The sequence below is a fragment of the Ambystoma mexicanum genome, chromosome 1p (assembly GCF_040938575.1).
Source record: "Ambystoma mexicanum isolate Mex_15411 chromosome 1p, UKY_AmexF1_1, whole genome shotgun sequence".
Lineage (NCBI taxonomy): Eukaryota > Metazoa > Chordata > Amphibia > Caudata > Ambystomatidae > Ambystoma > Ambystoma mexicanum.
In genome coordinates this window covers 351350558-351364329 of record NC_090921.1, presented here as the reverse complement: position 1 = coordinate 351364329, position 13772 = coordinate 351350558, and the positions used below count along the sequence as shown (strand labels likewise).

Genomic DNA, 13772 nt, shown 5'->3' with positions numbered 1-13772 from the left:
AACATTAGATACACCACACCTTAAAAAGTTCTTACCTAGATAGGGCTAGTGCCCCGAAGTCACAGGACCCAGTTCAGTTCTGATCAGATGGCTAAGAGTCAAAAAGTGCAGACTAAGCCAGCAGGCAGTTGTAAGCTTCTCAAAGTTAAAGTAAAAGGCTTCTTAGTAGACCCTCTCCCAATCCAGCCAACTAAGGGGAAGCCTAGAGGTGCACCCTTGACCAGTCCGTTGATAAGTCAGTCATGGGAGAGGCCTTTATGCCCGTTAAAGCCTATGGAGGTTTGGGGGGGTGATAGGTGGTTTTACACCCCCCACCCTCCTTGTACTCCGATTCACTCATGGAGCACTGCAGAAGTTCCTGAAATCAACATGCCCCCTTTTTTCTTGATCTTGATTTCTTTGAATGAGGGCCAGGGGTCTGAAAAGTAGAGATCATGTCAAGGTTTTAGGTGTGGTTAGTCGGCAGTTCTGTGCTCTAATGTATTGGTTCTATATACTGGACTGCTGGACACCTCCGCTATGGTGAGGAAAAGAACAACACTCCACTGCATCAATTTACAAATGGGGAAATAAACTGCCAAAAATGGATGCCCTAAACCCTGTGCACGCAGAAATCTGAAAAACTGCATGTAGGTCACAATCACAAAAGGCTGCACACCCCTGCCCACACATTCAAAGTAGGGGGGGGAGAAGCAGAATTCTCACTGCAGGAGCATGCCAGTGGGTGCTGTTACATTAACATGAAGCAAGGCCGCAGAATTGGGCTTAAACCCGAAAATGTCTTAAAATTCAGCTTTGCAGCCTTCAAAGTGCTGTTTTGGCACTAGATCCACTCATTTTCCAGTGAATCTTTGAGAGTAAAAGGGTTACAGATCTTTCAGTGTTGGATTGAGGAGCTCAGAGGAGCCGGGCCTCACTGACTGACAGCAGCTAAGAAATGTATTTCATGAAAAAGACAGTCCAGCAACATTGTTTTGAGTTCCACCGTGGAGGGGGGGATGCATAAAAATGGCAACATGTAACAATTTCAGCTACGCAGAGAGAACTCCAAGCAAAGGCTGGATACATACATACAGACTGCAGACAAATCCCAGCACTCAAGGAAAGAAATAATGCTAAATTAAAATGTATGTGCTGCAGAGGAAAATCTGATGTAAAGACAGTTTAACCCTTTAAGGGCCATGGATTTTCCCCCCCAGTGCCAAGGCCTTTTTTGGTGTTGGATATGTTGCCATTCAATGCCTTGTAACATTTTTGTTACATGAGATATCTTGGCGTAATTTGGCCCCTTCTTTTCCCCCACATGTAGGCGGTCATAATGCCACCCAGAAATCCCAGGTTGCTGTAGGGGGTGAGAAAAAATAACCAAAAAGGGCAAAAATGTTGTATTTTTTCAAAAAATGCCTATAAAATGTTGTATAAAGAAGCCTGTGGTTTTTTCCTTGTAAGAGCTAGGAACAAATGGTTTGCTGTGCTGAATTCCACAATTTCCTGGCTTTCAAGAACAAAAAAATATTTTGATGTGGTTATCAATCATTTTGAGAGAGGTAGACGATTTCGCCATTTTTGCCAATTGGACATGCGTGGACGGAATGGAAGAAAAGGGCAGGAAATCCGAATTGGAGGACAGAAAGGCATACATTTCTGAAACGTAGACAAAATTCCAAGTTTAGGAAGTAGCAATTTATGCAGGTCAGGCAACAACTAGGTAGGGGAAAATGCCATAGATTAGGGGAATAGCAGGAAAATTACCAACAAGAAAAAGGTATGTGGTGGACATGGTTGGCTTGGTACGGCAATGGCTTCTATGTATTTTGAGAAAAACAATGCTCTGCTACATTTCCCCCCCCACCCCTGTCTCTTGCAGTTAGGAAAGCACACATTTTTTGTAGTGTTTCACAAAACAAGCAATACCACAAGCCAAACACTGAGCCATGGTACACAGGAATTTTATGCTTACGGCCTGAACAGACGTACTTAGCATCTGTAAATCAGGAAAACTAATGTGGTGAGGAATGGCAAGCATACATTCTTTGAAAGAGCACAGGCAGACCTTTTCAAAGGTAGGTGGCTTGTGCAGGTTCCAAAAGTGTATGGTGCCTGAAGCAGCGACTAAATGTAGGGCACATTTGGGAAATTAAAGGGTTGTGTGACAAAGGGCACCAGCAAATGGGTCTAAATGTTATGAACACCACACAAACACAACAAATATCATACCTTCCCGTGTTTACCCAGGTATCCCGATGAAAACGGTACCTCACATGTGTCGGTGCACCCATCTGGGGGCAAAGGGGAATGCCGAAAACACCCCTAACCCCAAGTCTTATCCGACAGCTGTATTTCACAATTTTTCCAGATGGGCACACCATACAGATATGGGCCTCAGGTGTCCAAGCCACCAAGGAAAACAGTGAACCCCATGCATTTCCGAAAAGAGGACACCCGTGGAAATCTGCAGAGGTCTGACTTGCGCAAATCGCCTCAGAATGTATTAGCCAGAAACCCCGGCAAAGTCTGAAATGTGGCAAAATAAAACCATTTTCTGCACATTTCACTCGGATCACCCACTGAAACACGCCGCCAACAACACAAGGCCTACCGTCCTGTGTTCCCACAGGTGTCCTGATGAAAACGGTACCTCACATGTGTGGGTACACCTACCTGGACCCCAAGGAGAAAGCCTAAAACACTGGTAACCACAACTCTTTTCGCACAGCAGTATTGCAGGATTTTGACTAATGTGCACACCATACAGATTTGGGCCTAGGGTGTCCAAGCCACCAAGGAAAACTTGGAACACCATGCATTTCTGAAAAGAGGACACCCGTGGGAATGCACAGAGGTCTGACTTGCGCAAAGCGGCCCAGAATTGTTTACCCACAATCCCCGACAAAGTGTGATATTTGGTGGGAAAAACCACAATGTTCACTTTGTCTGGGGTTCTGGGTAATAAATTCTGGCCCGCTTCATGCATGTCAGACCTTTGTGTATTTCCACGGGTGTCCTCTTTTCAGAAATGCATTGGGTTCCCGGTTTTCCTTGGTGGCTTGGACACCCTAGGCCAATATCTGGATGGTTTGCTCGTCGGAAAAAATCGTGAAATTCAGTTGTCGGAAAAGACTTGGGGTTAGGGGTATTTTAGGCTTTCCCCTTGGTGTCCATGTAGGTGCACCCACACAAGTGAGGTACCGTTTTCATCGGGACACATGTGGGAACGCGGGACGGAAGGTCATGTGCAGGCTGCGTGTTTTGGTTGGTGAGCCAAGTGAAATGTGCAGAAATTGGGGTTTTTTCGCCACATTTCAGGTTTGCCAGGGTTTTTGGGTAATAAATTCTGCGCCGATTTGCACAAGTCAGACCTCTGCGGATTCCCATGCATGTCCTCCTTTCAGAAATGCATGAGTTACCTGTTTTCCTTGGTGGCTTGGACACCCTAGGCCCAAATCTATAGGTTGTCTCCCCAAACCCTTTGGGGGTTACAAGTGGTGTAGCCTTTTTCCTTTTGCGCCCCAGTAGGTGCACCCACACATGCGAGGTACCGTTTTTGTCGGGACACCTGTGGGTATGCAGGAAGGTATGACATTGGTTGTTGGCAGTGTGTTTCGGTGGGTGAGCAGTGTGAAATGTCTGAAAATTGTGTTTTTTACCCCCAAATTTGTACTTTGCCGGGGTTTCTGGGTAATAAATTCTGTGCCGATTTGCGCAAGTCAGACCGCAGATTTCCATGGGTGTCCTCTTTTTGGAAATACATGGGGTTCCCAGTTTTACTTACTGGCTTCGACACCCTTGGCCCAAATCTGTAGGTTGCCCACATGAACAAAATGTGCTGTGCCGAAAGGCTTGGGGTTACCAGTAGGTTACCCTTTTCCTTTTGTGCCCCAGGTAGGTGTACTCACACATGTGCAGTACCATTTTCATTGGGACACGTGTGGGGATGCGGGAAGTTAGGCCATGTGTGTTTCGGTGGGTGGCCAGAGCGAAATGTCTGAGAATTGCCTTTTATTTCCAGTCAATTTCAGAAACGTTTCCCTCTGTCCACTCACCGAAACATGTTGCCAACAACAGAGGTCATACCTTCCCGCGTTCCCAAAGGTGTCCCAATCAAAATGGTACCTCACATGTGGGTACCGGGGGCAAAAGGAAAAGGTTAACCCACGGGTAACCCCAAGCCTTTCGGCACAGCACATTTTGTTCGTGTGGGCAATCTTCAGATTTGGGCCTAGGGTGTCAAAGCCAGCAAGGAAAACAGGGAACCCCATGCATTTCTGAAAAGAAAACACCCGTGGGAATCCAAAGATGTCTGACTTGCGCAAATCTCCCTAGAATGTATTACCCACAAGCCCCGCCAAAGACTCACATGGGAGAAGGATGCCCAAGGCCAGGGATATTACTGCCGACTTTGCTGCAGCTCTGGCTAGCCTGCATTACAGCTTCTCCCCACCAGGGAGTCCCAGCAGTGTGCCAAAACCTCCCTGAAAGGAAAAGCTGTAATGCAGCCCAGCCACAACTCCAGGATGGTTGGAGGTGATGTCCCCGGCCTCGGACATCCATGCACCATGTGAGTGTACCGTCCCCTAAGCACAGCGGCAGCTCCAGGAATCCCCGGCAGGATCCCCATTCCTCCCCGGAGGCAACACCTATAACGCAGCACAGCCAGATCTGCAGCCTGGGCTTGCAGATGGACAACCCACATGGGAGGCATCCGCTCCCAGGGGAAACACCAATGTTCTGCTGGCATGGGGGGCAATTTGTGGCCTGCCCCTGCAATTATATCTACCCAGATGGCTCATTCCCACCCACACTGCCAACAAACCAGCCCTAGTCTCACCCACCCCACTGACAGTGGGCCCCAACCATAGAATAATAAAAAAAACAGTACTCACATAACGTTGCAGCTGCTCGTGCAGAAAAAGCTGTAAACAAAACAAAAAACATGTGTTACCTATGGTCACACCAGCAAAAACAAAATCAATACTTTCTAAGAATGCCCCCCCCCCCCCCTTGCAAGCCATCCCTGGTGGTCTACTGAACCTCACCCCCAGTGAAAACCCATTTGCCCCTTCCTACGAGCAAATATCTGCCCCAGGGAGGGCTGCATGAAGCGACCCCCCCCCCCCGCACTCCATTTCGGGTGGGGGTGAAGCCCACCCCAAAAAATTGGACAGGCCCCCAATGGATGGGCAAGTAGGGTTTGGGCACCTAGTGCCATATTGGGACACCAAAGTGCCCCTCTGCGCCAAGGCAAGTTTGGTAAACTAAGAAATAAAATTTCAAATGGCAGGCTGCACTAAGGGGGGGTTGTCCTGCACTCTTCCCTGGGCTCAGGTGTCCCTTCCTAGGAGCAGATATCTGGCCCCAAGGAGGGCTGCATGACATGGCCCCCACTCCATTGTGGGTGGGGATCACCACCCCATCCCATTATAAATTTCCCCGTCGGTTTGGGGTGCCCCACAGCCCCCCCTAAAATGCAGTCCACCATTTTCACTTTTTTCCTTTGGTAACCCAACTCCCCTTGGCGCAGAGGGGTACATTGGTGTGCCAATCTGGCCCCAGGGTGCCCAAACCTTACTGCCCCGCCCACTGGTGGGCCTGTACCACAATTTTTGCTGTCCCTCTCCCCCTCACCCCAAATGGGTACAGGGGCACCTCTCACGCAGGCCTCCCTGGGCCTCCTACAAACGGCTGTGTGAGGTACACCCCCCCTCCATTTGCGGTAGGAGGGGAAGAGGGCCACCACAAAATTGTGGGACAGCCCCCCCCAGTGGGAGGGGCAGTAAGGTTTTGGCACCCTAGGGCCAGATTGGCACACCATTTTGCCCCTCTGCGCCAAGGCAAGTTTGGTAAACAAAGAAAACATTGAACATGGCAGGCTGCACTTTAGGGGGGGCTGAGGGGCACCCTAAACTGCCAGGTAATTTTCTAATGTAATGGTGGTGACCCTCTCCTCCCACACCAAATACATGGGGGCATCTCATGCCGCCCTCCCTGGGGTCAAATGCCCCTTCCTAGGAGAAGATATCTGCCCCCATGGAGGGCTACAAGGGGTGCCCCCATTTCCCCTTGGGGTGAGCGGGAGAGAGCCACCCCTCTTTTCCATAAAATAAATCCCTTGTGGCTAGTGCCCCCCACTCCCACCCAAATCTCCCTTTTGTGTTTGTTTTCATTTTGTTCCCTTCCCTGGGGACAGATGATCAGCCATCTGCCACCAGGGTTCAGCACATATGTGCCCCCATGCTTTGGGGGCTGGGTGGAGGGGAAGAGGGCTGCTTACTGTAAGCAGCCCCCGCTTCTCAGACAAATCCCTGGTGTCTAGTGGCAATTGCTGGGTGCCCGATCCACGCCCAGCAATGCTTTCACAAAAGGTGTCGTTGAAAAGGGGAGAAACTCCCCTTTCCAATGACACCTCCCTCGATCGCCGGCTTGAAATACAGCCGGAGATCGAGGGGGAGAAAGGTGGAGTCTCACCTTTCATTTTCACCATGGCAGCCCGAAATGGCTGCCGCAGTGAAAATTACTTTCAAGTCAGCGTGCTTTATGCACGCCGACGTGAAATTGAAGATAATCCAGCCCCCTGGCAGTGAGGGGGGACCTTCCCCTCACATAGCCCGGGGGTTGGATTACTGTTTTGAGCTTTGCAGGGATCGCTCAAAACAGAGTGCCAAAAAAGGACAAGCTATCTCGTCCTTGGCACCCTATTTGTAAGTAAGCTTCAAAAACCTTTAACTTTGCCATATGAAGGAGGACAAATCTAAAAATTGGTAGTTGTAACTCTAATGTTATGCTTTTTCTGTCAAGACGTGATCGAACCCTGTACTACATAAAGGCACAAAAGTTGCAGAGAAAGAATAATTGTGCCAAAACTATTGATGCTGCAAATGTAGACCCGTGTTTTAGGGGTGATTGCACAGATATGTACTGAATTAGGAAATTGTTTGGCCAAATCTTTGATTAAATTGACAAAATTCCACAGAATGACAGAGCCAGCTCCCACTGAGATGGGGATTGGACGTAAGGGTAACCCAAAGAATATTTAATGCATGTGTCCGATTTTATTAGCAGGCATAATTATAGAAATGTATATTTATGGTAAAGTTAAGTTTTGGTCAAAATCATTGTGTTCCCAAGTCACATAATAAAATATGACAGCTCTTTCTGGCTTCCAACCAGAAAAAGGCAAGTGCATTTTACCACTCACAGCCTTGTTGGTGAGAACTGTAATTCTGCCCCTACCATAAACTGAGTGATGTCACTTGGCATGATAAATATGGGGACCGCACAACACACAGACACACACTGATTCCTGACTCCATCCGGATTCCACCTGACGCCCTGTTCCAGAATTCTTTATCTTGTCTTGATCCACACTACTGATCCACACTACTTTGCAAAACCAAGGCCCAGCAGTTGCTGAACTCTTTTCAGCTAGGCCCAAATCCTGAAACCATCCTAAAGAAACTTCAGGGAAATCATTCTGATCCAGTCCGGCTTGCTACCATTCATGCTTGCCTGCAGAAACTCAACATCCCGCTAATCTACAGTGTCCAGTGACCAGAAGGGCCAATCCAATCTGGAGGTACCAGTACAATTGACTAGAACCGCCCAGCTGATCCAATTCCGCCAGATGTGCCCTGCTGCCTGTAGACCTGATCCGTGATGACCAGAACCTGATGGTCCAATCTTAATTTACAATGGACTGTAAGTATCAACAGGAATCATAGTAACCCATTGTACATTTGCCTTGTCCTAACCCCATCTCTCAACCCATCTTCTCTTTAACTTAAGAACCTCCAATAGTGACCGAACCATTCATGCAACCCTGTTTGTATCTCTAGTGTTAGCTCTTATTTTCTCTCATTTGTTGTTTTAGGCTTACCATAAGCCATTAGTGATTTGGATTAAATAAAGTAATTCCCATAAAGAAAATGTAGTATCCGACACATGAAGAGTTACAAGCGGCCGTGCGTAACTGGAGATTACAGGGCAGCATTCCTCTTTTTCTTAGTCATTAATATAGTTTAAATAAAACCAATCCGTCATTTAAAACCTATTCTGTTTTTCTCTGTTCATTTTTTTCAAAAACGCCCCTTATTCAAACTTGCATAACTTCTTCACTTTTATAGCTAGGAACTTAATTTCAACTCTCACTTAAACATAAGACATGTAGCTACCTCCACAACACAGTAGTGAAATTTAGGCACGAATTTGCAATTTTGCAAAAGTTTTACACGTGTCTTTTCCCATTCAAAGTATTTCCAAAACTCCCAATCTGATTTAAAGTGTGTTCTGTTGCTCATCTTATAGCTTATGTTTGTTAGGACCTGTTCAGTGTTGCTCCCATAGGAATTTATATCAATTTAAGGATTTTTGCACACTTTCCACTTGGGGAGGGAAGATTATATTCAAACACTGTATACTGTTCTACATTCCTGAACACTTGCTGCTTACTTGCATCTGTGCCGAATTGCTCATTAGTGAATTAAGAACTTTGCAGGGGGAAACCTTAACCTAAGCGCCATCTTTTCTAGAACCCAAAACAGTTTTTTTTCCTGTGTTTTCCATTCTGTATTGCTATAAGTGAATTCAATTGCCTTACCTACTTTCTGAATTGTTTTGTCACCACATTGGCGAGTGCTGCCCCGTATATTAAAACATGTGTGATTTGAATTTTAAATACAATTTTACCTTTACCAACCAGCCTGATTCCTGGTCCATTGTGACCTGGGGGGGTATTTTGAGAAGGGTGTGATATGAGTGGTATATCACTCAGAATATTGAACCTAGACACAATAGGTATTTCATCTGTGCATTACATGCTAAGCGAAACCCGGGTGTATTGCCGGATTGAAATCCTTGAAATCCCCCAGGATACTTATGCAGGCAACTAACAGCGATGGCCACTGAAGGAATGGTGGAAGTTGATCCTTATAGCAGTAACCAAGAAACTGGATCTGCAAGGCTGCTATTCATGTTGGAGAGCTACAACTACAGTGGCAGACGTCTTCTTGGTTCACAAGTCAAGGATGTGCAAGGTTCCACATCTCACCTCAGGGCGATGACCGATGTGGAGAGGTAGCCCAAGAATAAGCTGATCAGGCAACAGAAATAGTCAGGGATGCTTCTGAAAGTTTCCAACGGCAACATCCTGATGTAGTGGTGGAGACTGGTTGTTCCTACCAGTCAGGGTCAGAGGGAAAAGGGGGTTGAAGCACTGATGAGGACCTTTGTGAGATCAGCAAAGGAGCAAAACTTTGCCGGTAACTTACAATGGCAAGTTCAGGTCTTCAGCACGATTGTACTCTTCACAGGTTTCTTGCCTCCAATGGCGATCTGAAGATTGGCTGTAGGAGTCCTCTTATCCAAGATTCGAGCTAGAGGCACCCACGAGCACAACAATGCTAAGGATCTACACCATTCAAATGGTCAGAGGACATGGATGTGGACTGTGACCAGACAGCACCAGCCCCAGATATTCAGCCACAAACGCATATTGACGCTTTTCTCTGGAAAGCTGGAGTTTTCCCCAGGCATAGGGTTACCATATATGGTAATGTCACCCCTGTGAGGGCAGGAAGAAGGCCAAACTACACAATGGCAAAGGGACAGGTGAAAATCTTGGGGCACAGCCATTTTTGGATTATAGGGTACTCCGCATGACATCAAGCAGTAAAATGCCCAAGACGAAAACAGTAGAAAAGCACCTGCTACCAGCAGCCCGTCCTGGATATAACATGTCCTCACCTTAGTGTGAAGTGCAGTGCAACGTGCATGGAAGATTAACAGTGCAGCCATTGTAAAATTCTGTTTAACATCGAGACTGAGGAGTGCCCCCAAAGCTGATGAGCTTAGCAAGACAGACACACGTAAAAAGACTGCACCTGCCTCCAAAATTCAGAACACGTTACAAACAATAGCAAAAAGTGTATGTGGTGGTGGAGGTGTGGGTCACATTGAAGTCTATGGCAGGAAAGCAGCAAAAAGATAATCTTTCCTAATATCAACCTAAGTGACATGTAGGGAAATCCTAAGCCCCCCCCTGACCCCCACCCCCTGTCCTTCCATGTCCTGGCCTGGTGAGGTTACTCTGATGAGAGAAGTAGCCGAAAGTCTGACAGCAGGAAGCATGTTATCTCCTGTCTGTTCCCCTATGGACTGTCCTGCAGTGGTCCACCAGACACCCAGGAAACCACCCAGCAAGGCAATTTATAGAAGCCTTATTTAATGTATAATTTAGTGGCTTCCGTGCGTTTACTTTGGCAATGTCCGTCTGACTTACCGTGCCAATTAAGTACTTGGCGTTGTATTATTCATGCTGCAATAATGTCACTATTAGTTACTGGCCAGGGACCAGTGAACCTCCCACCAAAAAGAAAATCCCAAAAGGTGGCATAAGAACCATAATCGGAACCGTGCAGCGGTCCTAAATCACTTTAGGCGGCCAGTGAACACGACAACGCACTTCTCTCCGCTGGCTCGCAAGTGCATGCCCCCCCCCCCCCCGACCTGGGGAGAAGTGGCCCGCAAATATATACCATTCACAGCAATGTCGAGATGAAGTCAAGCACACCGTATTACAATGCTGGGCCAGGATGACCCCCATTTCATTGTTTTCGAAACTTTATATGCAGAGAGAGGCCGCCCCCGCCGTCCCGTAATGCTAGCACTGATCTGATGTTCTATTCAGCGGTGGAGTGGCCTACACCGAACTTTGAAGATTCCTGGTAGGTCTCTGTACCAGAGGCCTAGTTTGTGTACCCTGGTTTGGGGTTTCTCTTACTCGGCCTTTCATTCACCGCAGCCGTGCGGTTTCTCTTACTCTGCACTTCACCACACTTCGACAACAAACACATAACTTGCACCAACAGCACACGAGAACTTGCATCGGTCCGATATTCACACCAAAGCTCAGCGCACTGTGAAAACCAGTGGTCAAAGTGGGCGGGAGTGGTGCGCCTCTACTTCTTTTAATTAAGTTTTACCGTTCCTATACTTTTATTTTAAAAAGAAACCATTCTGGAATGGTTTCCTTTTAAAATAAAAGGGTAGGAATAAGTTGAAGCTTGCACTTTCAGTGCACTGCACTCTACGTTCCATTAAACAGGCACATGTGTTTTCGGGTTTGTATTGTGCAAGGGAGGGGGCGGGGTGATGGTGTTTGTGGGGAGCAGTGCAGGTCAGTAGGGAACATAGTTCTACGACTTCTTTTCGTACACTTCGACCACTAGTGAAAACAGAACTGAAGCTGCCAACATGACATCACCTTTCTCACTTTCCTACTCCCTCTTCACCCGATTAACCACCCCCCACCCCCTCGCCTTCTTGTTTGCAGATCCGCCTGAGCGCCAGGGGACTAATTCCGTTCGTGACGGTGCATGGTACAAATAAATTTAACATTAACATACACACAGCCCTCTTCCATCCGTCTCTCTCTGCCTCTGCCACACCCCATGTTCTTGTGGGAATTCCCCAAGCCCTAATACAGTGACTTGGGCACACAGCGCATTGTGGGCCACTTTGAACATCATTTCCAGGACCACTTTTGGTTCCCAGTCTACCCCTGGTTCTAGCCAAAGCTGTCACCGTCATCCCCTTGTGTGCCCCCCTGGCAATGCCACCGAATGATCCCCTGGAAGAGTCTTCTGGGCAGCTCCAAGGGTGTCAGCCCACCGTTAAGACAAATTGCCTTGGTGAAAAAGTATTTAGGTAGGGGTTCACTTTCAGCGCTTAACACAGCCTTTTTGCCATTTCGAAGCACTGTAGCAAGAAGAGCGCAAAATTTGGGCAGCGGTAGAAAATAGGCGACAGGCAGGAGGGCATGAGGTGGACAAGCATGCCCGGTTCCAGGTGTTAAAATCACGGCAAAAATGGCGTGAACACAAAATATCACGGCAAAAAGGCTGTGTTTTTGCCACCGCAATCCATGTAAAGGATGTAGAGGACACCCCCGCAACTCCTGCACCCCTTAAATGGTGTAATGGGGTACACCTTTAACAGGTCAAACCACAGCATTTTTGCCGCAATTTTTTTTTCAGCGATTTTATCACTGCATGCCCTATGGCTCCGAGTGGTCCCTAGAGGGGTTGGGGGAGTCAGCCTTACGCACATGCTGCTAGGCATGTGCCAAAGCATCATTTGGGAGGCAGAGGCCCCTGGCATTACCCCTCCGGCCACTGTGTTGGAGGTTACAGTGGCAGCACCAGGAAGAGAAATGGGAAACTGGGTACTCAGAGCCAGGTTTCATTTCAAATGTTCCAACCTCTTGTGCCTCACCGCTTGCAGCAGCAAAAGGAAGTTTGCAGAGATGGTAAAAGTAACATGAGGGATGAGAAGCAACTGGGCCTCTGACCCAATGACTAGACTAGCCATTAACTTTCATAGGATTGCATTACTGGGACATTGGATTCTGTGCTTGGCATAGGACAGCAGCAACCGGGTAAGGGAGGCTTTACCCCCTAGATGGGATGTCTGTCCAGGAATACAAAACATCAACTTGTTTAAGCTGGATTTACTGGGGCTTTGGAGGCTACGCTGGACATGTGATCTACCTAGGGAGACTATGCGATGCATGGACTTATATAGGACGGCAACACTGGGACTTCAGTACCCGCAAAAGTGAAGCCGTGCCATACGTATGGTGGCTGTACCAGATAAAAGAGGCAGGAATCGGCTGAATACTTCTGAGACCTCTGGCTGCACTGGGCAGACTGACGGCAGCACCTGGACACATTGCCATTAATATGCGTTTATACTGCGCCAAAATACTGCCATACTAGTTGGAGCGCCGAGATTCGTCTCCGTGTTTGTGTGAGGCTGCACCTTGCATACGTTGACCATGCCAGGCATATGAGGGAGTGCTTTCCCGGGGACGTGTGCTCCACTTGACATATTGTAGCAACCCGTTCATGGGAGGCTGTGCCAAGCATATGAATCATTTACTGCCATGAAACGGCAGTATGGGCAGGGCCGGTGTTACCACTAGGCAAGGTTAGGCGCTTGCCTATAATGTGAAAATGTTAGAGCAGTAAATGCAGCCGAAAGGCAACAACAATTTATCAATTTTTTTTTAATACATATATTTAGTCTCTCTCTCTCTCGAGTCGTCTCAACTACTTGAAGGTGGCACTCAGCACTGTCTGCAGCAGTAGGCAGCTCAGCAGGCACCATGATGTTCGGGTTGGGTGGATGTGGCGTGGCACTGTTCGTGCGCAGGGCCACAAGCTGCACCTGCGCATCAGCACTGCACGTACCCTCGCAAGGCTCTTGCACATCTTCTGGGCAGTCCATGGCGTGCCCTACACAAGCAGTAGACTGCCCCTCTTGGTGGCGGCATTGCCTGAGAGAAACTCATACATGCACAGGCAGGTGAGGTGCCCTATTGTTTTGTAATTGTTCTGCCTCTCGGTCTCAGCAATACCCAAAAAGAAAGAGCAAACTGGAGCCAGTGGAAGTTCATGGATTGCAAATTGACCGTACTCATTTCTAGCCTATTCTGTACTGCTTACGTCCAGTTGGCATTAATCAAGTACAAAACCCCAGAAGGCATTTTTGTTTGATTGAATGAGGGTACAGCATACAGGACTAGAAAAACAGCGCAGCACCAGGGAGTTACTTACCTTGGACTCCTGTCTATGATCGGTTGAGTATGAGAGAGATGATTACCCTTCTACATTCAACCTCCCTCTGCTCCGTCCCCCACATGTCTTCAATGCGTGGGCAAATATTCCTTCTACTTTAGGCCCTCTCTAAATGAGTCTTCTCACCGTCATGGCTCAACT

General features: G+C 47.7%; 1 protein-coding gene across 3 annotated transcripts in view; it reads right to left on the bottom strand.

Annotated features, from left to right (window-relative positions):
- The window catches only part of B3GNT3 (UDP-GlcNAc:betaGal beta-1,3-N-acetylglucosaminyltransferase 3), a 403069-nt gene that overhangs the window by 284820 nt on the left and 104477 nt on the right, over nt 1–13772 (bottom strand). For 2 of the 3 annotated variants that reach the window (XM_069648724.1, XM_069648700.1), the window contains exon 2: nt 4884–4913. The exons of the other annotated variant lie outside the window; for it this stretch is intronic. The gene's annotated coding sequence lies outside the window, so the exon portion shown is untranslated. The remainder of the gene's footprint in view (nt 1–4883; nt 4914–13772) is intronic. 3 annotated transcript variants of the gene reach the window in all.